Source organism: Aquarana catesbeiana, linkage group LG10 (assembly GCF_042186555.1).
Source record: "Aquarana catesbeiana isolate 2022-GZ linkage group LG10, ASM4218655v1, whole genome shotgun sequence".
In the NCBI taxonomy this organism is placed as follows: Eukaryota; Metazoa; Chordata; class Amphibia; order Anura; family Ranidae; genus Aquarana; species Aquarana catesbeiana.
Window position 1 is genome coordinate 256696765 of NC_133333.1, and position 27449 is coordinate 256724213.

General features: G+C 48.0%; 1 protein-coding gene across 1 annotated transcript in view; it reads left to right on the plus strand.

The window, feature by feature from the left end:
• Positions 1-11589: 11589 nt before the first annotated feature.
• NPHP4 (nephrocystin 4) overlaps positions 11590-27449 on the plus strand; it is a 354636-nt gene continuing 338776 nt past the window's right edge. The window contains exon 1 of the mRNA XM_073603693.1: positions 11590-11643. The gene's annotated coding sequence lies outside the window, so the exon portion shown is untranslated. The remainder of the gene's footprint in view (positions 11644-27449) is intronic.

The following is a 27449-nucleotide window of genomic DNA, read 5'->3' on the forward strand; positions in this document are numbered from 1 at the left end:
GGTAAACACAGCCCCGATTGGCTGAGACGGCTGTCCGTCAGGCCGGCCCCTCCGCTGATTGGCCGAGGGGCGGCGGCTCCCCGGTTTGTCTTGACGCATAGACGGTGAACTGTCACCATGACGTCATGCTGCTGAGAACATACCGGAGAGGGGAGAACTACAAGGCTCAGCGTGCCTGTGAAATGTGGGCGGGGGGACTAAATAATTAAATAAATGGGGTTGTTGCCCCTAGCAACCGGTTTTTACATTTTATTCATGGCAATAGGTTGCCATGGGCAACAGCTTCACCATTCCACCAGCTTCTATCAAACTTCATTACTGACAATGGGTGGGGATGGGTTTCCCCAAAAACAGGAGCAAAGTGGGGTTGTTGCCCCTAGCAACCAAACTTTAAAAGGTGTTCGGTTGCCATGGGCGACAGCTTCACCTGTACACCAGCCAAAACTCTTCTATTGCTGACCCGGGGCGAGTTGTGAATTGCGAGTTGCCCCTAGCAACCAGATTTTAAAAGAGGTTTCGCCTGGTTGCTAGGGGCAACAGCTTCACCTGTACGCCAGTTTCCATCAAGCAAACCTCTTTGATTGCTGAACGATAAGAGCCAGAGGGAAATTGTTGCCCCTAGCAACCAGATTTGCAATGAAAATTGAACTGACAAGAGGATGACTGGTTGCCATGGACGACGGCTTCACCTTTCCACCAGCTTCTATAACCTTGTATTGCTGGCATAGGGGATGGGCTTCCCCAAAAAAAAAAAACAGGACCAAAGTGAGGTTGTTGCCCCTAGCAACCAGATTTTAAAAGAGGTTTGACTGGCTGCTATGGGGGACAGCTTCACCTTTCCACCAGTTTCCATCAGCCAAACCTCTTCTATTGCTGACAAGGGGCGGGTGGATTCACAATAAACGAGGACAGGAGGTGAGTTGTTGCCCCTAGCAACCAGATTTCCTATGAAAATTGTAATTTTACAAGAAAATGACTGGTTGCCCTCGGCGACAGCTTCACCTTTCCACCAGCTTCTATAAACATTTATTGCTTGCATAGGGGATGGTTTTCCCAAAAGAGGGACCAACGTGGGGTTGTTGCCCCTAGCAACCAGAAATATAACTCACAAGAAAGGTGGCTGGGGGGGTTGCCATGGGCAATAGCTCCACTTTTCCACCAGCTTCCATCTACCAAACCTCTTCCATTGCTGAAAGATAAGGGCCAGAGTGAAGCTGTCGCCTCTAGCAACCAGATTTTAACTATAACTCAGTAGCAGGCGTGGGACCGGTTGCCATAGGCAACATCTACCATTGCTGAAATGGATGGACCAGAATGAGGAACATGGCGGAGTTGTTGCCCCTAGCAACCTGATTTTAATAAGAACCCCTAAGAAGACGTTCAACTGGTTGCCAAGGGTAACAAGCTCTCCTTTTCACCGGCTTCCATTGACTCTTTTTTACTGCTGACACGAGGAGAGGGGGATTTACCTGAGAACTGAGAACCAACGTGAAGTTGTTGCCGCTAACAACCAGATTTTAAATTCATAAAAAGATCTTTGACTGGTTGCTATGGGGAGCGGCTTCCATAAACTGGACGACACTCAATGTATGTTGTCTTCACAAGGGGGAAGTGAATGTACCAGAATATAGACTGAAGTGCAGCTGTTGTCCCTAGCAACCACACTTCAAATTGGAATTCTGAAGAAGACGATCGGTTGGTTTCCATGGGCAGAAACTTCAAGGGGCCCAAATTAAGATGTTGCCCCTAGAAACCAACTCATAGGAAGATGTTGGAGTGGTTGCCATGGGCAACAGCCTCATCTTTTCACCGGCTTCCACAAGCTCACTCTCTTTGCTGGTACAGGGGGATGTCGGTACCAAAATTTGGACAGGTAGAGAGTTGTTGCCCCTAGCAACCAGGTTTTAAATATAACTAATGAAACTAAGCTTTACTGGTTGCTATGGGCAACATCTTCATTTTTACACCAGCTTTTCACAAACTAGCCCTCTTATGTTGCTTACACACGGGGTGGATGTACCAAAATGAGGACAGAAGAGGAGTTGTTGCCACTAGCAACCAGATTTTAACTCCTAACACAAGAACATGCAAAAGTCTTTTTGTGAGTTATATTTAAAAGCTTGTTGCTAGGGGCAACCACTCCACTTCGGTCCTCATTTTGGTACATACATCTCCCTGGGTCAGCGATGGATGTACCATGATGGAGTTGTTGCCCCTAGCAACCAGCTTTTAAATATAATTCATAAAAAGGTGCTTCACTGGTTGCTATGGGTAACATCTTTATCTTTACACCAGCTTTTCACAAACTAGCCCTCTTATGTTGCTTGCACACGGGGTGGATGTACCAAAATGAGGACCAAAGTGGAATGGTTGCCACTAGCAACCAGATTTTAACTCCTTAACACAAGAACCTGCAAGAGTCTTCTTGTAAGTTATATTTAAAACCAGGTTGCTAGGGGCAACCACTCCACTTTGGTCCTCGTTTTGGTACATCCGTCTCTCTGCGGAGTCGTTGCCCCTAGCAACCAGATTTTAATTACTCACAAGAAGATGCTTTACTGGTTGGTAGGGGCAACATCTTCATCTTTATACCAGCTTTTCACAAACTAGCCCTCTTATGTTGCAAAATGAGGACCAGTGTGCAATTGTTGCCACTAGCAACCAGATTTTACTTACAACAAGATGCTTGGCTGGTTGTTACGGGCAAGAACATGGAAGAATCTTCTTGTGAGTTATATTTAAAACCAGGTTGCTAAGGGCAACCACTCCACTTTGGTCCTCATTTTGGTACATCCGTCTCCCTGTGGAATTGTTACCCCCCCAGTAACCACATTTTGAAATACCACTCACAAGAAGATGCTTGCTATGATGGTTGCTATGGGCAACTGCTTCCCTTGTACACTGGCCTCCATAGGCTCTCATCTCTGACATGGGGGGGGGGGAGTGGATGTACCAACGTTAGAATAAAAGTGGAGTTTGTTGCCCCTAGCAACCAGATTTTAAATATGTTCACAATATGATCACAAGAGAATGCTGGGCTGGTTGCCATGGACAACAGCTACATCCGTTCACCGGCTTCCACAAGCGCACTCTCTTTGTTGGCACAAGTGGGGAGGGTGGAAGTACCACTAAGAGGACAGGAAAAAGAGTTATTGCCACTAGCAACCAGATTTTAAATATATTGCATAAAAAGTAGCTTTGCTGGTTGCTATGGGTAACATCTTCATCTTTCCGACAGCTTTTCACAAACTAGCCCTCTTATGTTGTCTGCACACGGGGTGGATGTACCAAAATGAGGGCCGAGCTGGAGTGGTTGCCCCTAGCAACCACATTTTAACGTCTAACACAAGAATCTGCAAGAATCTTTTTGTGAGTTATGATTTAAACCAGATTGCTAAGGGCAACCACTCCACTTGGGTCCTCATTTTGGTACATACATCTCTCTGGGTCAGTGATGGATGTACCAAGGTGGAGTTGTTGCCCCTAGCAACCAGATTAAAAAAAATAAAAGATGCTTTACTGGTCGCTATGGGTAACATCATCATCTTTACATGAGCTGTTCACAAACTAGCCCTCTTATGTTGCTTGCACACAGGGTGGATGTACCAAAATCAGGAGTTGTTGCCCCTAGCAACCAGGTTTTAACTCTAACACAAGAACATGCAAGGATCTTCTTCTGAGATGTATTTCAAACATGGTTTCTAGGGGCGACCACTCCATTTTGGTCCTCATTTTGGTACATCTGTCTCTCTGTGGAATTTTTGCCCCCAGTAACCACATTTTAAATACCACTCACAAGAAGATGCTTGACTGGTTGCTATGGGCAACAGCTTCCCTTGTACATCGGCTTCCATAAGCTGTTAAGGAGTTGTACCAAAGTTGGAATAAAAGTGGAGTTGTTGCCCCCAGCAATACGATTTGAAATATGATTCACAAGAGACTGGTTGCCATGGGCAAAAGCTACATAAGTTACAGTGGCTTCCATCAGTTTGCTTCCTTTCATTGCTGACACAGGGAGGGGGGTGGAAGTACCAGAATGAAGACCAAAGTAGGGTTGTTGCCAATAGCAACCGGATTTCAACTATGATTCACAAGAGAACACTTGACTGGTTGCCATCGGCAACAGCATCATCTTTTCACCAGCTTTCGTTATCCATATCTAAGAAAAAAAAGGACCAAAGTAGATATGTTGCCCCTAGCAGCCAGATTTTAAATATGATTCACATGGCCAACTGCTACATCTGTACACCGGCTCACTCTCTTTGTTGGCACGGGTGGAAGTACTAAAATGAGAAGAGGAAGAGAGTTGTTGCCCCTAGCAACCAGATTTCCGATATTCCGATATAACTCATAAAAAGATGCCTTACTGGTTGCTATGGGCAACATCCTCATCTTTTTCACCAACTTTTCACAAACTAGCCCTCTTATGTTGTTTGCACACGGGATGGATGTACCAAAATGAGGACCAAAATAGGGTTGTTGCCCCTAGCAACCAGACAAGAACATGCAAGAATCTTCTTGTGAGTTCTATTCATAGTCAGGTTGTTAAGGACAGCCGCTCCACTTTGTTCCTCATTTTGGTACATACATCTCCCTGGGTCAGCAATCAATCCCCCAAGCTGGAGTGGTTGCCCCTAGCAACCAGATTTTAAATATAACTCATAAAAAGATTTACTGGTTGCTATGGGTAACATCTTCATCTTTACACCAGCTTTTCACAAACTAGCCCTCTTATGTTGCTTGCACACGGGGTGGATGTACCAAAATGAGGACCGAAGTGGAGTGGTTGCCACTAGCAACCAGATTTTAACTCCTTAACACGAGAACCTGCAAGAGTCTTCTTGTGAATTATGTTTAAAACCAGGTTGCTAGGGGCAACCACTCCACTTTGGTCCTCATTTTGGTACATCCGTCTCCCTGTGGAGTTGTTGTCCCTAGCAACCAGATTTTGAATATAAATCATAAAAAGATGCTTTAGTGGTTGCTATGGGCAACATCTTCATCTTTACACCAGTATTTCACAATCTAGCCCACCTATGTTGCTTACACACGGGGTGGATGTACCAAAATGAGAACCAAAGTGCAGTTGTTGCCCCTAGCAACCAGATTTGAAATACCCCTCACAAGTAGACTGACTGTTTACTATAGGTAACTCCCCTTGTGCACCGGCTTCCATAAGCTCTCATCTCTGATGGGGGGGGGATGTACCAAAGTTAGAATAAAAGTAGAGTTTGTCGTCCTTAGCAACCAGAAAACAGATTTTAAATACGATTCACAAGAGTATGTTTGACTGCTAAATCTGTACACCGGCTTCCACAAGCTCACTCTTTGGCTGGCACAGGGGGATAGAGGTACCAAAATGAGGACAGGAAGAGAGTCGTTGCCCCTAGCAACCAGAATTTTTAAATATAACGCATAAAAAGATTTACTGGTTGCTATGGATAACATCTTCATCTTTACCCCAGCTTTTACAAATTATGCCTCCTATGTTGCTTGCACACGGGGTGAATGTACCAAATGAGGACCAAACTGGAGTTATTGCCCCTAGCAACTGGATTTCAACTTCTAACACAAGAACATGCAAGAATCTTTTTGTGAGTTATATGTAAAACCAGGTTTCCAGGGGCAACCACTCCACTTTGATCCTCATTTTGGTACATCTGTCTCTCTGTGGAATTGTTGCCCCCAGTAACCACATTTTCTAATACCACTCACAAGAAGTTTCTTGACTGGTTGCTATGGGCAACCGCATCACTTGTACATCTCTGACACTGGGGACACTGTGACGTCCACCCAGAACGAGAGCCGCACCGTCCAGCCGTCATGTGACGTCCACCCAGAACGAGTGCCACGCCGCCCAGCCGCCATGTGACGTCCACCCAGAACGAGAGCCGCCCAGCTGTCATATGACGTCCACCCAGAATAAGAGCCGCACCGCCCAGCTGTCATGTGACGTCCACCCAAAACGAGTGCCACGCCGCCCAGCCGTCATATGACGTCCACCCAGAATAAGAGCCGCACCGCCCAGCCGTTATTTGACGTCCACGAAGAATGAGAACCACGCCGCCCAGCCATCATATGACGTCCACTCAGAATAAGAGCCGCACTGCCCAGCCGTCATATGACGTCCACCCAGAACGAGAGCCACGCCGCTCAGCTGTCATGTGACGTCCACCCAGAATGAGTGCCACGCCGCCCAGCCATCATGTAACGTCCACCCAGAACGAGAGCCGCCCAGCTGTCATATGACGTCCACCCAGAATAAGAGCCGCACCGCCCAGCCGTTATTTGACGTCCACGAAGAATGAGAACCACGCCGCCCAGCCATCATATGACGTCCACTCAGAATAAGAGCCGCACTGCCCAGCCGTCATATGACGTCCACCCAGAACGAGTGCCACGCCGCCCAGCCGTCATGTAACGTCCACCCAGAACGAGAGCCGCCCAGCTGTCATATGACGTCCACCCAGAATAAGAGCCGCACCGCCCAGCTGTCATGTGACGTCCACCCAGAACGAGTGCCACGCCGCCCAGCCGTCATATGACGTCCACCCAGAACGAGAGCCACCCAGCTGTCATATGACATCCACCCAGAACGAGAGCCACGTCGCCCAGCCATCATATGACGTCCACTCAGAATAAGAGCTGCACCGCCCAGCCGTCATATGACCTCCACCCAGAATAGGAGCCGCACCGCCCAGCCGTCATGTGACGTCCACCCAGAATAAGAGCCGCACCGCCCAGCCGTCATTTGACGTCCACCAGAATGAGAGCCACGCCGCCCAGCCATCATATGACGTCCACTCAGAATAAGAGCCGCACCGCCCAGCCGGCATATGACGTCCACCCAGAACGAGAGCCACGCCGCTCAGCTGTCATATGACGTCCACCCAGAACGAGAGCCGCACCGCCCAGCTGTCATATGACGTCCACCCAGAATAAGAGCCACACCGCCCAGCCGTCATGTGACGTCCACCCAGAACGAGAGCCACGCTGCCCAGCCATCATATGACGTCCACTCAGAATAAGAGCCGCACCACCCAGCCGTCATATGACGTCCACCCAGAACGAGAGCCTCGCCGCCCAGCCATCATATGACGTCCACTCAGAATAAGAGCCGCACCGCCCAGCCGTCATATGACGTCCACCCAGAACGAGAGCCACGCTGCTCAGCCGTCATATGACGTCCACCCAGAACGAGAGCCGCGCCGCCCAGCTGTCATATGACGTCCACCCAGAACGAGAGCCGCCCAGCTGTCATATGACGTCCACCCAGAATAAGAGCTGCACCGCCCAGCCGTCATGTGATGTCCACCCAGAACGAGAGCCACGCTGCCCAGCCATCATATGACGTCCACTCAGAATAAGAGCCGCACCGCCCAGCCGTCATATGACGTCCACCCAGAACGAGAGCCACGCCGCCCAGCCATCATATGATGTCCACCCAGAACGAGAGCCGCACCACCCAGCCGTCATATGACGTCCACCCAGAACGAGAGCCACGCCGCTCAGCCGTCATGTGACGTCCACCCAGAATGAGAACCGCACCGCCCAGCTGTCATATGACGTCCACCCAGAACGAGAGCCGCCCAGCTGTCATATGACGTCCACCCAGAATAAGAGCCGCACCGCCCAGCCGTCATGTGACGTCCACCCAGAACAAGAGCCGCACCGCTCAGCCATCATATGACGTCCACTCAGAATAAGAGCCGCACCGCCCAGCCGTCATGTGACGTCCACCCAGAACGAGAGCCAAGCCGCCCAGCCATCATATGATGTCCACTCAGAATAAGAGCCGCACCACCCAGCCGTCATGTGAGGTCCACCTAGAATAAGAGCCGCACCGCCCAGCCGTCATATGACGTCCACCCAGAATAAGAGCCGCACCGCCCACCCGTCATGTGACGTCCACCCAGAACGAGAGCCACGCCGCCCAGCCGTCATATGATGTCCACCCAGAATAAGAGCCGCACCGCCCAACCGTCATGTGACGTCCACCCAGAATAAGAGCCGCAATTCCCAGCTGTCATATGACGTCCACCCAGAATAAGAGCCGCACCGCCCAACCGTCATGTGACGTCCACCCAGAATAAGAGCCGCACCGCCCAGCTGTCATATGACGTCCACCCAGAACGAGAGCCACGCCGCTCAGCTGTCATATGACGTCCACCCAGAACGAGAGCCGCACCGCCCAGCTGTCATATGACGTCCACCCAGAATAAGAGCCACACCGCCCAGCCGTCATGTGACGTCCACCCAGAACGAGAGCCACGCTGCCCAGCCATCATATGACGTCCACTCAGAATAAGAGCCGCACCACCCAGCCGTCATATGACGTCCACCCAGAACGAGAGCCTCGCCGCCCAGCCATCATATGACGTCCACTCAGAATAAGAGCCGCACCGCCCAGCCGTCATATGACGTCCACCCAGAACGAGAGCCACGCTGCTCAGCCGTCATATGACGTCCACCCAGAACGAGAGCCGCGCCGCCCAGCTGTCATATGACGTCCACCCAGAACGAGAGCCGCCCAGCTGTCATATGACGTCCACCCAGAATAAGAGCTGCACCGCCCAGCCGTCATGTGATGTCCACCCAGAACGAGAGCCACGCTGCCCAGCCATCATATGACGTCCACTCAGAATAAGAGCCGCACCGCCCAGCCGTCATATGACGTCCACCCAGAACGAGAGCCACGCCGCCCAGCCATCATATGATGTCCACCCAGAACGAGAGCCGCACCACCCAGCCGTCATATGACGTCCACCCAGAACGAGAGCCACGCCGCTCAGCCGTCATGTGACGTCCACCCAGAATGAGAACCGCACCGCCCAGCTGTCATATGACGTCCACCCAGAACGAGAGCCGCCCAGCTGTCATATGACGTCCACCCAGAATAAGAGCCGCACCGCCCAGCCGTCATGTGACGTCCACCCAGAACAAGAGCCGCACCGCTCAGCCATCATATGACGTCCACTCAGAATAAGAGCCGCACCGCCCAGCCGTCATGTGACGTCCACCCAGAACGAGAGCCAAGCCGCCCAGCCATCATATGATGTCCACTCAGAATAAGAGCCGCACCACCCAGCCGTCATGTGAGGTCCACCTAGAATAAGAGCCGCACCGCCCAGCCGTCATATGACGTCCACCCAGAATAAGAGCCGCACCGCCCACCCGTCATGTGACGTCCACCCAGAACGAGAGCCACGCCGCCCAGCCGTCATATGATGTCCACCCAGAATAAGAGCCGCACCGCCCAACCGTCATGTGACGTCCACCCAGAATAAGAGCCGCAATTCCCAGCTGTCATATGACGTCCACCCAGAATAAGAGCCGCACCGCCCAACCGTCATGTGACGTCCACCCAGAATAAGAGCCGCACCGCCCAGCTGTCATATGACGTCCACCCAGAATAAGAGCCGCACCGCCCAGCTGTCATATGACGGTGGGCGGGCGGCAAGTGGTTAAAGTGAAGTACTCTTGGATAGCAGTAGAGATTTCTTGTAATGGGGTCCGTAAGCAGAGAATGATTTAAACGCCAAGTATAAGGAGTGTCTGACCAGCCAATCAGAGTAGGGGATCGGGTAACAACGTTATGGTCAGACCTTGGGCAGAGATGGATTTCAGAGTTTGTGGAGTTGGCCAGAATAATGGGGGTGCAAAAATAGGTAGCCCAATCTGGCAAAAATGTTCTGGGGGTGAGAATTGAAGGTGTCGTCCTTTGTACCTCTATAATGTGATCTGATAATTGGAAGGACTGTGGTGTTGTTGATTTGGGGAAATCTGTAGAGGGACGGGAAGCGGTGCTTTTGTCTATCTGGGGACGGATCACCTCCTACAAACATATGAGGAATATCGTTCAAGGATTTTAAAGACAAAAAGAGGCCTGTGCTACATTGGGGGGCAGACACCACATCCGCAGTCGTAAGTTCCCGTCCACCCACTAAGCAACCGGATTTCAACTAACAGAACACCTGACAGGTTGCCATTGGCAACGGTGTCATCTTTACACCAGCTTCCATTATCCAGATCTCTTTCACTGCTGACCAATAAAAAAAGGACCAAAGTAGTTGTTGCCCCTGGCAACCAGATTTTAACTCTAATAGAAGAATTCTCTTGTGAGTTATATTTAAAATCTGGTTGCTAGGGGCCACCACTCCACTTTGCTCCTCATTTTGGCACATTTGTCTCTCTGTAGAATTGTTGCCCCTAGCAACCAGATTTTAAATATAATTCACAAGAGACTGGTTGCCATGGGCAACAGCTACATCTCATCACCGGCTTCCACGAGCTCGCTGGCTTTTATTGCTGACACATGGGGGGGGGGGGGGGGAGTACCGAAATGAAGACCAAAGCAGGGTTGTTGCCCAAAGCAACCGGATTTCAACTAAGAGAACACCTGACTGGTTGCCCTTGGCAACAGCGTCATCTTTACACCAGCTTCCGTTATCTAGATCTCTTTCACTGCTGACGAAAAAAAAAAAAAAAAGACCCAATGTAGTTGTTGCCCATAGCAACCAGGTTTTAAATCTAATTCACATGCGGTGGTTTGGTTGGTTGCCACGGCCAACAGTTTCATCTTTACTTTGCTTCCATTAAAAGAAAGGATGTACTAAACTGGAGCCCAAAGTATACATGTTACCCCCGGCAACCAGAAGAAGCTGTGATTGGTTGCTAAGGGTAACCGCAAAAAGCGCAGTTTCCATCTTCCAGGAATTAGGTCATACATATAATACATATATATATACAGTATAGATCTAATATGACCTAATTCCTGGAAGATGGAAACTGCGCTTTTGCGGTTACCCTTAGCAACCAATCACAGCTTCTTCTGGTTGCCGGGGGTAACATGTCTTCTTTAGGAGAGGGGGAGGGGAGAGGGAGAGGAGGGGGGAGGGGTGAGAGAGACTGAGAGAGAGGAATTTGCTGTGCCTCTTATCCTAGATAATGACCAATCAGGTGTGATTGTCCAAATGATGAGCTCCTCCCACCATAAAACCCCAGCCAATCCGTGTCAGAAGCCCGCCCCCCCAGACAGACTACACTCCCCAGAACCCTCTTATCAGTCAGGATGCCGGTGTTTCTTCATTTTAAAATTCAACATCTAACCAGTCCGACGGAGTTCTAAGTACTGCGTTTCACTATATAAACTCACTTTACTGTTAAAAATACGTGTAAAATGCAAAACTCCGGTGGGTGGGTGTAACAAGATGTCCGCTTTCTCCCTTCTCAGTGTATTCTTACTGTGGAGGAGTAGCAAGATGGCGGAGACCAACGTCATTTCCGTTACACTTTCTGACGGGGATAGTAAGGCCCGCCCACAGCGGCTCTGCCAGCGTCTCCTTCGTGTCTCCATGGCAACCGACGCTGGGCGATGGAAGAAACCAAGTGGCAGCGTTGTGGAGGGGGGGAGGCCGGCCTTTGGCTTTTGGGTGAGGTTCGTCCCCTTGTGATGTGAGGAGGTTTCCTATACCGGAATACAGACATAGAGAGAGGGGGAGTAACAGTGAGAGGGAATGGGAGTGTGAGAGGCGGGGGGGTGTCAGAGGGAGATAGGAGGAGGTGGTCACCCCCCCCACAGGGGGGTTCATATGGTATAACCCAGAGATGAGAGGGAAGATGGCAGCTGTGAGGGGATGAATGGTGAGCTGAGGGGGGACACTGATGGGGGATGGATAGTGGGGGGATGATTGGGGGAGGGGGGAGATCCCAGATCAGGGTCACCCCTCTCAGGGGTCAGATTTGGGGGGTAGTGATGGTGGATGATGGGAGTTGTAGTCCTACATAAAGTTGGTGGCTGTGTATGGGGGAGGGGGGCTCCCCATCTTTTATCACATGCTTCCAGCACTTCATTTCCCAGGAGCCTTCACTTCTGACTGAAACTTAGCCCAATTTTTTTTTTTTATATTGTGAAAGATAATGTTACGCCGAGTAAATGGATACCCAACACGTCACGCTTCAAAAAATTGCGCTCCGCTCGTGGAACGGCGACAAACCTTTACCCTTAAGAATCCCCATGGGCGACGCTTAAAAAAAAAAATGAATGCTGCGGTGAAGGGCGCTCCCAACGCAGGTTTTACCCCCACCCCCTTCATTGCCATGCAGCACTGCGCTATTTTAACTGACAGCTGCGCGGTCGTGCAACATTGTACACACATATGAAATTTTATATCTTTTTTTTTTTTTTTCCACACAAATAGAGCTTTCTTTTGCTAGTATTTGATCACCTCTGGGGGAGGAGGGGGGGATTTTTTATTATATAAATGAAGTAAGATCCCACATTTGGGGGGAAAAAAAAAAAACAATGTTTTTTACTTCCTGCTATATAACATATCAAATAAAAAAAAATTATAATTCTTTGTAAATTTTGGCCAAAATATATTCTGCTACACGTCTTTCATAAAAAAAATCCCAATAAGTGTATATTGATTGGTATGGGTGAAAGTTTTAGCGCCTACAATCTATGGGACATACAGAGGGGGGGGGATAACTTGCACATTTGCTCCGTCAACTGCTCTTTTCCTTGCTTAAATGCATTTTGCATTCCCATACAAGTCTATGGAGCAAAGCAGGTCAGAGGGGGGATCAGAAGGAGGACCCCTGCAGGTCACACCTGACAATGATCTGAGGATCTCAAATATGATGTCGTCAACGCAAGCCCAATGCCCATCGGCACAGTTCCTTGTATGGCTGTTGAGTTGGCGCTTTCACTTTAACCACCTTTACCCCCAATTCTCACATAAATGTAAAAAAATCTGCATTTGTTTTGCTAGAAAATGACTAAGAATCCCCCAAACGTTATATATATATATATACAGTGGGGGGAGGGGGGAGAAAATAATGACTTGGCCCCCAGCAGATTGTGTAAGTTTTGCCCATTACAAAGAAATGAAGGGTCTATAATTTTTATCATAGGTTTGTACTTTTCCCGAGACGACGTCAGATTGTGACGAAACGGGCGTAGGGAGGTTGACGTGCTGACATCATCGCGCTTCTCAGCGGACGAGTGTTCGCTTGCTGGCCGGCTGTTTGTTATGACTGTTTTATCCTAATTTTTGTAAGTGTAATTATTTTATTCTATTAAATCCTTTATGGTACAGTGCACACTATGGAGTCCCTCTTCATATCTTCTGGGTAATACCTGAATTTGACCCTTACAAAGGGTCTATAATTTTTATCATAGGTGTATTTTATACGATAGAGACAGAATATCAACCAAAAAAATCCAGAAAAAACACACAATACAAATGTTATAAATGGAGTTGCAGTTCAGTGAGTAAAAAAAGTATTTGATCCCTAACCAACAATAATACTGGCTACAGTAGGTGCTCATGTGGCACACAGATTAGTCCTGTCAATGTAAAGCCTCGTACACACGGTACGATTGTTGGCCAACCGAGCGTCTGATTTTTGTCAAAAGGGCGCATGCCAGGATCTTGCCTTGCCTATAAGCAGTACACAATTGTCGTGCCACAAACACGAACGTAGTGACGTACTACGAGGCATTTCAGCTCTTGAGCGCCACCCTTTGGACCTCTTCTGCTAATTCTGTGTTTGGTGAGAGCATTGATTCCGAGCATGCGTGTTTGTACTTTCCCCAAGATCTCCGAGACGACGTCAGATTGTGACGAAACGCGCGTAGGGAGGTCGACGTGCTGACATCATCGCGCTTCTCAGTGGACGGGTGTTCACTTGTTGGCTAGCTGTTTGTTATGACCGTTTTATCCTAATTTTTGTAAGTGTAATTCTTTTACTCTGTTAAATCCTTTATGGTACAGTACACACTATGGAGTCCCTCTTTATATCTTCTGGGCAATACCTGAATTTGACCCTTACAAAGAAATGAAGGGTCTATAATTTTTATCATAGGTGTATTTTATATGATAGAGACAGAATATCAACCAAAAATCCAGAAAAAAACACACAATACAAATGTTATAAATGGAGTTGCAGTTCAGTGAGTAAAATAAGTATTTGATCCCCCAACAAAACATGACTTAGTAGTTGGTGGAGAAACCCTTATTGGTGATCACAGAGGTCAGACGTTTCTTGTAGTTGGTGATCAGGTTTGCACACATCTCAGGAGGGATTTTGGTCCTCTCTTCTTTACAGATCTTCTCTGAATAGTCCAGTCTGAGCTCGTTTTGGCTGGGCTTCTCCTATGGGACACAGGAGTGCCCTTTGTCTTGCACTCCTATGACCCGTTTTCGGCAGAGAGCGGACTGAAGTCACCGATGTCGGTCCAGGCACCGCGTCATCCCGACAATAAAATCTGGATCCACCAAGTGCCTGGACCGACACCCAGCTCAGGCTCTCAGCGAGCCTCTGAGAGGCTGAGCTGGCCACCCCCCCCCCCCGGTCCCTTCCACAGCTCAGCACTCCAATGAGCGAAGAGGGGGGCAGAGCCGAGAGTGGTGATTGACAGTCTACAGGTCTCTGCTCAGGGAGCTCTGAAAACCAAGCGATTGGCGATGTTTGTTCGTTCGGTTCTCAGTGCAGAGGTGCCGGGGGGACAGATGCGGCCTCCACCGAGGTATGTATTAATTTGAAAAAAAAAAAAAAAAACTCCTTTACTTCTTCTTTTAAGGTTTATTGGCTGTCACTTGGCAACTTGAGGTTTCAGCTCCCTCCATAAATTTTCTATAGGATTAAGGTCTGGAGACTGGCTAGGCCACTCCATGACCTTAATGTGCTTCTTCTGGAGACACTCCTTTGTTGCCTTGGCGGTATGTTTTGGGTCATTGTCATGCTGGAAGACCCATCCACCACCCATCTTCAGTGTTCTGGCTGAGGGAAGAAGGTTCTCATCCAAGATTTTACAATACATGGCCCCGTCCATTGTCCCCTCAATGCGGCAAAGTCGGCCTGTACCTTTATCAGAGAAACAGCCCCAAAGCATCATGTTTCCACCTCTGTGCTTGACAGTAGGGATGATGTTCTTAGGGTCATAGTCAGCATTTTTCTTCCTCCAAACTCAGCAAGTCGAGTTAATGCCAAAGAGCTCAATTTTGGCCTCATCTGACCACAGAACGTTCCTCCCAATCCTTCTCTGAATCATTGTACGGACCTGTACATGTGTCTTCCTAAGGAGGGGGACCTTTCGGCACTGCAGGATTTCAATCCATTGTGTTACCAATGGTTTGTTTGGTGACTGTGGTCCCAACTGCCTTGAGACCATTCACAAGCTCCTCCCGTGTAGTTCTGGGCTGATCCCTCACTTTTCTCATGATCATCCTCACCCCATGAGGAGAAACCTTGCATTGAGCTCCAGACTGAGGACAATCGATGGTTATATTGTATTTCTCCCAGTTGCGAATAATCGGCCCAACAGTTGTCTCCTTCTCACCAAGCTTCTTGGCGATGGTCTTGTAGCCCATTCCAGCCTTGTGCAGGTCTACAATCTTCTCCCTGACATCCTTTTGAAAGCTCTTTGGTCTTCCCCATGATGGTGAGGATTGAATGGAAGAAAAAGATTCTGTGGACAGCTGTCTTTTATACACATAACGAGTTGTCGTTAGGAGCACCTTCTAAAGCCTCGTACACACAGTACGGTTGTTGGCAGGGGATTGTCTGTTGACAGACTGTTGTCCTAAAATCTGACCGTTAGTACGCTCCTTTTGACAATTGTTGTCCAACTTTCGGCCAACAGATGTTGGATGACAGGCTAGTAAATTTAGTACATTTTAGGTGGACAACGGTTTGACGTCAGATTTTTGTATGGTCAGTACACAAATCCGTCACACAAAAGTTGAAAGTACAAACACATAGAAAAATAGAAAAATACCGCGCTAAAGAACATATATATAAAAATGTGTAGAAAAAGCAGCTGCTAAATCCGTGAGATACACACAGAAACAGATAAATAATACAAAGTAGCAGCGCTAACCATACGCGACCAAATGAGTGTAAAAAAATAAATAGATTTTTAAAAATGAAATAAGTCCAAATCAATGGTAGTGTATAAATGAGATACGGTAAGTAATAAAAAAAAGTCCATAAATTCCACATAAAGTGAGTGCTGAGAAATAAAACCTCTTGACGACAGTGCACCTTCACCACATAGGTTGTGCACTTACCAGAAGGCAAGCTTTAAGGAGCCTGCGGCTAATTACCCAGCCAGGGCCTTTATCCAAAGGGAAGATGGTAATCCACCGCTAGTTATGGGAAGAAGCTTTGTAATGAGCACCAATTAACCAGGAGTACTCGAGCATCAGCCACCAAGGATCAAATTCAGGTATTACCCAGAAGGTATAAAGAGGGACTCCATAGTGTGTACTGTACCATAAAGTATTTAATAGAGTAAAAGAAATGCACTTACAAAAATTAGGATAAAACAGTCATAACAAACAGCCAGCCAGCAAGCGAACACCCGTCCACTGAGAAGCGCGATGATGTCAGCACGTCAACCTCCCTACGTGCGTTTCGTCACAATCTGACGCTGTCTCGGGGATCTAGGGGAAAGTACAAACACACATGCTCAGAATCAATGCTCTCACCAAACACAAAATTAGCAGAAGGGGCCCAAAGGGTGGCGCTCAAGAGCTGAAATTCCTCGTAGTATGTCACTACGTTCGTGTTTGTGTCACGACAATTGTGTACCGTTTGTAGGCAAGACAAGATTCCGACACACGCCCTTTTGTCAAAAATCAGACGCTCGGTTGGCCAACAATCGTACCGTGTGTACAAGGCTTTACATTAACAGGACTAATCTGTGTACCACATGAGCACCTACTGTAGCCAGTATTATTGTTGGTTGGTAGGAGATCAAATACTTATTTTACTCACTGAACTGCAACTCAATTTATAACATTTGTATCATGTGTTTTTTTTCTTTAGTTTTTGGTTGATCTTCTGTCACTATCATATAAAATACATCTATGATAAAAATGATAGACCCTTCATTTCTTTGTAAGGGGGCAAACTTGCACGATCTGCTGTCATTAAGTCATTATTTTCCCCATTGTATACATAATGTTTGGGGGGGTTCTTAGTAATTTTCTAGCAAAAAAAATGCAGATTTTTTACATTTATGTGAGAATTGGGGGTAAAGGTGAAAACGCCAACTCAACAGCCATACGAGGAACTTTGCCGATGGGCATTGGGTTTGTGTTGACGACATCATATTTGAGATCCTCAGATCATTGTCAGGTGTATGTGACCTGCAGGTGTCCTCCTTCTGATCCCCCCTCTGACCTGCTTTGCTCCATAGACTTGTATGGGAATGCAAAATGCATTTTAGCAAGGAAAAGCCCCGTTGACGGAGACCATTCTTCTCCATGACAGGTGCGCATTACCATATAAAAGGAAGGATGTCATGCAATAATTGGCCTTTTTACATTCAGGACGTGTCAAGGAGCGAAGACCGACGAGCTGGGACTGACCCTGGAAATTGGGGACAATTGGCAATTTTGTATGTTAATGAATTTCAGTCCTCAGAGAGCACTTAGTAGCCATACACAGCCTGTCACCGGCTTTCATCACACTCCATGTATCTCTATGGTGGACCCTCGCTGACCCTTGCTGTGTCCTACGGGGAACTTCAGGGGCCCCCTGACAATGGCTGATGAAGTTGGCGCTGGATAGTGGACTCAGAGATGATGGATCTCCATTTCCGTCTAAGGGCCCCTAATACTGCGTCCAATCATTACAGCTCCCCAGATGCTGAGGAATCCGGGAAACATGACCTGTTAGTCTCCGAGGACTGGAGGTGGGAAATGCTGAGACATGGAGTCTCCGAGGACTGGAGGTGGGAAATGCTGAGACATGGAGTCTCCGAGGACTGGAGGTGGGAAATGCTGAGACATGAAGATGGTTGTCCAGTTTGATTTTCTGGCTCCTCTCATGCTGTAGGAAATCAATGGAGATGTTAAAGAAAATGCAAACCTAAACCAAAAGAACATTCTGTTTTCTCAGTGCATTGTCAATCATAAAAATGGATTTTTAAACATAAAATCTTTTTTTTTTTCTTCAGCTTTCTGTTGCATCTTGGGGCTGCTGATCTTCTTCATCTCCTTTGCAGCCACTTTCTGTTTACATGACATTTCTCAGGGAGGGTTTCCAAATGGTGACTTTGAAGGTCCATGTCTGTGTCCTCTTGTAGTCTCTGTCAGAAACCCATGTGACAGGGAGACAACGCAGGAGGACAGTTGGGAGACGAGGACAGTGCGTTGTCACCCTATAACAGGAAGTGTCTAAACAAGGACCTTTGTGGCAGGATCACTAGGGATTCATTTAATGAAGGCTGCAGATTTAAAAAAGTCTGAATTGACATGGTAAAAATTAAATGAGGTTTCAATGATTGGGTTTTAAGTATACTTTAAAGTGTAGCTTCACTCAAAAAGTCTTGCTGGTTCGCTCCCTCCTCCAAGTCTGTAATCGCATTTTTTTTTTTGGGGGGGGGGGGGGGCGCAAGTACCAAGGCAAGGATGATGAACACTGCTCCGCCCCCTCTCCTACTCTCCCACAGCCCCCTGGGACATGTCAGATGTCTTGGGAGGCTGCAGCATTTTTCACAAAGCACCACGTGAGCGCACCCATACACATGGGGGGTGCCAACTGTGGTTCCTCAGGATGCCACAGCCGGCTCTCGTATCCAAGATGGCCGCATCGGGGGCCAGCAGGAGGTAGAAAGAACCAGCTGCGGAAAGACAGCGCTGGACCCCAGGCACCGCTACCTAAGTCAGCAGCTACAGTATTTGTACAGTATTTGTAGCTGCTGACTTTAAAAAAAAGAAAGAGCAACCCAAAGTTCCTCTTTAACGTATCATGCATAGAGTGATTCCAGCCCGCAAGGCAAATTGGGCAGTATATTGATTTATGTATTTGAGATTTTGTTGTGTCCACTTGAAAAGAGCTCTCCCCCAGGGCAGAGATCTTCACTCTGCATTGTTCTCTTGTTGCCCGCATTCTCCACCATTTCCCTGATCAGTTTTTCTCCTTGACTTGTTTCGCTCGGGATGACTTTTATGTAGCACCCTCTAGTGTAGGTAAATGTGAGCTATGTAAGTCAGAAACTGGGTCTGGTTACTGCAGGTCAGGCTGCATGGCTCTACAGATGCAGGTCTCCGGTACCTCCCCCTGGATTTAGAAGTTTGTAGAAGCTTCTGGAAATTAGTGGGCGAAGGCCAGGGGGCCCTGATCTGCATACTTAAGGGAGTCTGACCAATCCCCAGGCAAAATATCCTTGCAGGGTGCATGGCTCAGCCCTTAAATATGGCAGAGCCTAGCCAGCAGGGGAGTCAGGTGGAATATGGAGTGCTGAGGAGGTTGTTGTGGCCTAAGAGGGGACCCCTGCGTCTAGGGGGGCTCTGGCTCCAGGCTGGGGCTCGGGCTGGCTTGGAAAGATCCTTTCAGCAGATGATTCTTGCCTAAAAGCAACAGGGAGCAAAGAGGACAGAGTGAGTTCAGCACAACCGGGGATTCACAAGGGGAAAGCCACATATAGCAAGCTTTCAGGGGACAGTGCTGTGCTTAACCCTTCATCCCTTCTCCTCGGAGATCTTCAGAGCAGCCAGGTGGGCAGGTAGACAAGCAGCCAGGAGGGCTTACAGAAGAGAGGAGATACTCCGGCATGCAGTTTGCAACATTTTGTGCTATTTTGCCAAAGGGGACTGAGAGCTCTTAGTCCTCAAGGGACTTTTGATACCGATCCTTATAGACTGAGGGTATTCAGGAAGGAGACCAGTTCTGGGTCTTTGCTTTGTACAGAGGAAGGAAGTTGTCCCAATTGTTTTTAGTCTGGTTGGGCATCCCATAACTCCTCTTCCTCATTTAAGCTGTTATCCCTAATAAAAACATCAAAACCAAACCCAGGGAATGATTTTCTGTGTCCAGATGCAAGCGGAAAATGCGTGTTGCCTGGCTGTGCAAGAATAGGGGAGCCATTTACCAGCAGCCCTTGCGGGGGGGGGGGGGGTAGTGCTACATATACATAAGTGAAAACCAGCCCTGCAAGGAGAACCGGGCAGCATATTGATCATGTATGGATTTGAGAGGTTTGCAGCGATGGCAGATCAGATACGGTACCTGACCTGATTGGCTGTTTGTGGACACTTGAAAAAAGTTCTCCCCGAGGCCGAGGTTTTCACGCCGCATTGTTCTCTCATTGCCCGCATTCTCCACCATTTGCCTATTCAGCTGTTCCTGAGCGGAGTTGCTCCTTGTGGACACTTGGAAAAAAAGCTCTCCCCGGGGTAGAGATTTTCACTTTGCATTGTTCTCTTGTTGCCTGCTTTCTCAACCATTTTCCTAATCAGCTTTTCTCTTTGATTTGTAAAAAGAGGTGTATGTATAGGTGCTACGACCTTCTCACATGACCGTGCTGCCCGGTGCTCAGACCTCGAGGCTGCTGACACCTCCAATGTACCAGAGTTACTCTTTTTCTTCTTGACTTGTTTTGCTCGGGGTGACTTATACAGTACATAAGTAAAAAACAACCCCCAAGAAGAATCGGCACCATATTGATTATTTGCAGTGATGGCAGGTCAGATTTGGTACCTGAGAGGAGCGCCTGTTTGTGGACACTTGAAAAAAGTTCTCCCCGAGGCCGAGGTTTTCACGCCGCATTGTTCTCTCATTGCCCGCATTCTCCACCGTTTGCCTATTCAGCTGTTGTCTTTGACTTGTTTTGTTCGGGTCACTTATACATAAGTGTAAAACCAGCCCCGCACGGAGAATTGGGCAGCGTATTGATCATGTATAGATTTGAGATTTTTGCAGCGATGGCAGATCAGGTACGGTACCTGAGCCGAGCGCCTGTTTGTGGACACTTGAAAAAAGTTCTCCCCGAGGCCGAGGTTTTCACGCCGCATTGTTCTCTCATTGCCCGCATTCTCCACCATTTGCCTATTCTGCTGTTCTCTTTGAATTGTCTTGCTCGGGGTCACTTATACATCAAAGGTTCCGCTTCTACATGATGTTGGTTGTTCACATTTTTTCAGATGGACGATGCTTTGGATATAAAATCTTTACCTACAGAACATCCAGGATCAGATCTGCTATGTGTGCACTTCATTTTATTATTTGTTGTAGGTGAAGGCTACGTCCGTGTTTTAGACCATGGTTCATGTTGGGCCTCATTCACACGGGTGCGTAGACCTCCATACCTTCGTACAGAGCCGATGGCACCCTCATGCACCGTGCTGGTTCGGTGCTGTCCAATTTTGAAAAAGGGTCAGGGACTTCTTCTCACGCATAGAGCAACCCAACGAAATGAAGGGACTGCGCTACATGTAAGGCGTGGATAATGCGCAGTAATGCCACGCATGCTCTGTTCAACCTGTACAGCGTGAATCTAGCCTTAGGCAGAGAAACCATTTTCTACATTTTGGCATTGGTTCCCATGCTCTTTGATTTACAATAGCTTGCTGCAATTAACCTCTACAGGACCGCCCCCCAAGCTGCCCGGATGATACTGCAGACGTGCGGCTCCTATAAACCTGTACATTGCTGGCCTCTTCTGGGTACAGGGCACACGTGTGGGCACCCCTGCCCACCGACTCCCGCCGTGATTGGACATTCTGTCAGCAGGCCAATGATTCAAGGCCATGACCTGCTGAGCAATTGAAGAACAACACAGAGATCTGTACAAAGGGAACAATCTCTTTGTTTCTTCTCCCTGCTTTGCAGGGAGAAGAAACAAAGAGACTTTTAGTAAAAAGCAGCACATATTACACATTGTTAGGCAAGCATGTAACCCCTTGATTACCCCTAGATATTAACCAGTTCCCAGCCAGTGTTATTAGTACAGTAATAATGTAAAGTATTAGTGGTGGACCGAAACCAAAAATTCAGGATGCACTTGCACACAAAAAAAAAAATAAGACAGTTTAAAAAAACAAATATATATATATATATATATATATATATATATATATATATATATATATATATATACAGTAATTGTATTATATTCGGCTTTTTAATTAATACCATGAATTTAAATGAATATGAATTTATTTTCGGCTATCATCAGCACCTTTTTTTGGAGTAGTTTTTGAAGCGCTTTTGCGGTAAAAAAAGCGCAAGAAAAGCTCAAGAATAATGCATTCTTTTAAATGTTATGTATGTCTTCAGACTGGTCTTTTTTGGGTCTGTTGCTGTGTTAAAAATCCTGCTTGCCGCAGTTTTGGTGCGTATTTGGTCAGTTAAAAAAAAAAAAGCGCACCAAAAACACACTTCCCTATTGAAATGCATTAAAAATGCAGAAAAAAAAACTCATCCATGTTGTGTTTTTGATGCAGTTTTTGAGTCACATGACCTAAGATGCACTGCAAGCATGGTAAAATCATGGCAAAATGGTAGCCATTATCGGCACCTTTTTCTCTCTATTGGCAAAATGCTGATAACCCTATATTGGTGCATCCCTATACAGTGGAAACTCGGATTGCGAGTAACGCGGTTTATGAGCGTTTCGCAACACGAGCTATTTAAAAAATAAATAAATCATGACTTGCTGTGCAAGCGTTGTCTCACAAGACGAGCAGGATTAAAGCCTCTGGGGTGTGGAGTACTGCATTTGGCCAGAGGTGCGGGGGTGCTGGTGATGCTCGGAGACACTCAGAGATGCTAAGAGACACTCGGAAACACTAAGTTCCAGAGTGCCTCAGAGCGTCCCCGAGCGTCTCCAAGTGTTTCCAAGTGTCTCCGGCACCCCCGCACCTCTGGCCACATACAGTACTGCATAGACAAGCAGTGGCTGCGGATCGGATTATCGGCTTTTCCATTATTTCCTATGGGAAAACTCGCTTTGATATACGAGTGCTTTGGATTACAAGCATTCTTCTGAAACTTTTTATGCTCGTAATCCGAGGTATTACTGTACAGTTTTATCACTGATCACTGTATTAGTGTCACTGGTGATGTCAGGGGCAGTTAGTTCCTCCCCAGTGTCAGTTAGTGTCAGATTTTCCGCCGTACTATTACAGTCCCATTAAAAGTCACTGATCACCGCCATTACTAATAAAAAAAAAATTAAAAAAAATAAAAAAAATCCACTATATATATATACCATAGTTTGTAGTCTCTATAACTTACACTTATTGGGATTTTTTTTTAACCAGACACGTAGCAGAATAGATTTTGGCCTAAATTTTATTTTATTGGCTATGTTTTATAACAGAAAGTAGAAAATACATTTTTTTTTTTTTTACAAAGTTTTCGCTTTTTTTTTGTTTCTATAACAAAAAATGAAAACCCCAGAGGTGAACAAATGCCACCAAAAGAAAGCTCTATTTGTGTGAAATAATTGATATCAATTTCATTTGGTTACAGAGTTGCACGATCGCGCAATTACCAGTTAAAGTAGCGCAGTGCTGAATAGCAAAAATTGGCCTGGTCATGAAGGGGGTAAAACTTTCAGAAGTTGAAGTGGTTAAACGCATGCACGCTCAGCCTGTGGCTCCCCCGCAGTTGCAGAACTACAAGTCCCATGGGGCATTGCAAGGCTCACAGTTACAAGCATGACACCCACAGGCAAGAGGCATGATGGGACTTGTAGTTCCGCAAACAGCTGGAGGACCACAGGTTGAGCACTCATGGGTTAAAGATTCCCCCCCAGCCCCATTAGACTTCAATGTGGTTCACCGCAAAGTTTGCAGAACAGCCCCAGCAGATCGGCTCATCCCCAGTACGCATGCGCGGCTGTCCGCGTCCGATTCATAAAACCTTCTAGCAGGCAGGGGAAGGGACACCCAGAGCCTCTGATGCTATAAATACTTATCTGATCACAATTTGTTTTTTTTAATGACAGCTTTAGTTCGGCTTTAATTGGAGAAATCCGATCGGTGGGCCGTTCCCCGCCAGCTGTACACTTTGGTGAACCCGTCGGGTCATTCCTACCCTGAGAATCATGATATCCAGATCCGCCAACTGTTACCTAATCCATTCCGGGGGGGATTAGGGGATTTATTGATGTCATCAATGTAAACAATGGACACATTACTACAGAACGAGGCTTTGTACCCTCACTATGGACTCAGAGACAAGTCCGGAAAATTAGAAATTTTAATTATGGTGTCACATATGGCCCGGGCGGTATGGGATTAGAGGACAGTTGCTTGTCTCGTATAGATTGGATTTACTGACTTCAAAGTGTCCACTTGGTTTACACATCGGCAGGACGGTTCTGGCTGAACCAATGAACACTAGTAAGCTGAAATAGATAAGTGTATTGGTTCTAAAAGTAATTGTGCAGCCATTTTTTTTTCTAAAGTGGTTGTAAACCTCAGACATGAAATATGAACAAAGCATATCCCTCTATAGCAGGGATGTCAAACTCAATTACATTCAATCAGCACTGTGGTTGCCCTCAAAAGGCCAGTGGTATCTGTAAGACTATATACATTTATCCACAGCTTTTCTTTCTCTGAGAATAGGGGCAGGAGCTCAACCACTCCCCACCCCAGAGTTCAGGGGTGAGCTGCGTATATAGTGCAGAGTTCAGGGGTAAGGGGTGCCCTATTCACAAAATTTAGAGTTTAGGGGTGCCCTATGTACAGAATGCAGAGTTCAGGGGTGTGCTGTGTACAGAGTGCAGAGTTCAGGGGTGAGATCCGTATAGAGTGCAGAGTTCAGGGGTGTGCTGTGTACAGAGTGCAGAGTTCAGGGGGTGCAATCCGTACAGTGTGCAGAGGTCAGGGGTGCGAACCATACAGTGTGCAGAGGTCAGGGGTGCGATCCGTACAGTGTTTAGAGGTTGTAGGTGCGATACGTACAGTGTGCAAGGTTCAGGGGTGCCCTGTTCACAAAATGCAAAGTTCTGGGGTGTCCTATGCACAGAATGCAGAGTTCAGGGATACGATCTGGACAGTGTGCAGAGGTCAGGGGTGCAATCTGTACAGTGTGCAGAGTTCAGGGGTGCAATCTGTACAGTGTGCAGAGTTCAGGGGTGCAATCCGTACAGTGTGCAGAGTTCAGGGGTGCGATCCGTACAGTGTGCAGAGTTCAGGAGTGTGCTGTGTACAGAGTGCAGAGTTCAGGGGTGCAATCCATACAGTGTGCAGAGTTCAGGGGTGTGATCTGTACAGTGTGCAGAGTTGAGGGATGAGATCCGTATAGAGTGCAGAGTTTAGGGGTGTGCTGTGTACAGTGTGCAGAGTTCAGGGGTGCGATCCGTACAGTGTGCAGAGTTCAGGAGTGTGCTGTGTACAGAGTGCAGAGTTCAGGGGTGCAATCCGTACAGTGTGCAGAGTTCAGGGGTGTTATCTGTACAGTGTGCAGAGTTGAGGGATGAGATCCATATAGAGTGCAGAGTTTAGGGGTGTGCTGTGTACAGTGTGCAGAGTTCAGGGGTGTGCTGTGTACAGAGTGCAGAGTTCAGGGGTGCAATCCGTACAGCATGCAGAGTGCAGGCATGCAATCCATACAGTGTCCAGAGGTCAGGGTGCTAACCGTACAGTGTGCAGTGGTCAGGGGTGCGATCCGTACAGTGTGCAGAGGTCAGGGGTGTGATCGGTACAGTGTTCAGAGGTCAGGGGTGTGATCCGTACAGTGTGCAGAGGTCAGGGGTGTGATCTGTACAGTGTGCAGAGGTCAGGGGTGCGATCCGTACAGTGTGCAGAGGTGCGATCCATGCAATGTGCAGAGGTCAGGGGTGCGATCCGTATAGAGTACAGAGTTCAGGGGTGCGATCAGTACAGCATTCAGAGTTCATAGATGCGATCCGTACAGTGTGTAGAGGTCAGGGTGCGATCCGTACAGTGTGCAGAGGTCAGGGGTTCAATCCGTACAGTGTGCAGAGTTCAGGGGTGCGATCCATACAGTGTGCAGAGTTCAGGGGTGTGCTGTGTACAGAGTGCAGAATTCAGGGATGCAATCCGTACAGCATGCAGAGTTCAGGCATGCGATCCGTACAGTGTGCAGAGGTCAAGGTGCTAACCGTACAGTGTGCAGTGCTCAGGGGGTGCGATCCGTACAGTGTGCAGAGGTCAGGGGTGCGATTCGTACAGTGTGCAGAGTTCAGGGGTGCGATCCGTACAGTGTGCAGAGGTGCGATCCATGCAATGTGCAAAGGTCAGGGATGTGATCCGTATAGAGTGCAGAGTTCAGAGATGCGATCCGTACAGTGTGCAGAGGTCAGGGGTGCGATTCGTACAGTGTGCAGAGTTCAGGGGTGCGATCCGTACAGTGTGCAAAGTTCAGGAGTGTGCTGTGTACAGAGTGCAGAGTTCAGGGGTGCAATCCATACAGTGTGCAGAGTTCAGGGGTGTGATCTGTACAGTGTGCAGAGTTGAGGGATGAGATCCGTATAGAGTGCAGAGTTTAGGGGTGTGCTGTGTACAGTGTGCAGAGTTCAGGGGTGCGATCCGTACAGTGTGCAGAGTTCAGGAGTGTGCTGTGTACAGAGTGCAGAGTTCAGGGGTGCAATCCGTACAGTGTGCAGAGTTCAGGGGTGTTATCTGTACAGTGTGCAGAGTTGAGGGATGAGATCCATATAGAGTGCAGAGTTTAGGGGTGTGCTGTGTACAGTGTGCAGAGTTCAGGGGTGTGCTGTGTACAGAGTGCAGAGTTCAGGGGTGCAATCCGTACAGCATGCAGAGTGCAGGCATGCAATCCATACAGTGTGCAGAGGTCAGGGTGCTAACCGTACAGTGTGCAGTGGTCAGGGGTGCGATCCGTACAGTGTGCAGAGGTCAGGGGTGTGATCGGTACAGTGTTCAGAGGTCAGGGGTGTGATCCGTACAGTGTGCAGAGGTCAGGGGTGTGATCTGTACAGTGTGCAGAGGTCAGGGGTGCGATCCGTACAGTGTGCAGAGGTGCGATCCATGCAATGTGCAGAGGTCAGGGGTGCGATCCGTATAGAGTACAGAGTTCAGGGGTGCGATCAGTACAGCATTCAGAGTTCATAGATGCGATCCGTACAGTGTGTAGAGGTCAGGGTGCGATCCGTACAGTGTGCAGAGGTCAGGGGTTCAATCCGTACAGTGTGCAGAGTTCAGGGGTGCGATCCATACAGTGTGCAGAGTTCAGGGGTGTGCTGTGTACAGAGTGCAGAATTCAGGGATGCAATCCGTACAGCATGCAGAGTTCAGGCATGCGATCCGTACAGTGTGCAGAGGTCAAGGTGCTAACCGTACAGTGTGCAGTGCTCAGGGGGTGCGATCCGTACAGTGTGCAGAGGTCAGGGGTGCGATTCGTACAGTGTGCAGAGTTCAGGGGTGCGATCCGTACAGTGTGCAGAGGTGCGATCCATGCAATGTGCAAAGGTCAGGGATGTGATCCGTATAGAGTGCAGAGTTCAGAGATGCAATCTGTACAGTGTGCAGAGTTCAGGGGTGCAATCCGTACAGTGTGCAGAGTTCAGGGGTGCGATCCGTACAGTGTGCAGAGTTCAGGAGTGTGCTGTGTACAGAGTGCAGAGTTCAGGGGTGCAATCCATACAGTGTGCAGAGTTCAGGGGTGTGATCTGTACAGTGTGCAGAGTTGAGGGATGAGATCCGTATAGAGTGCAG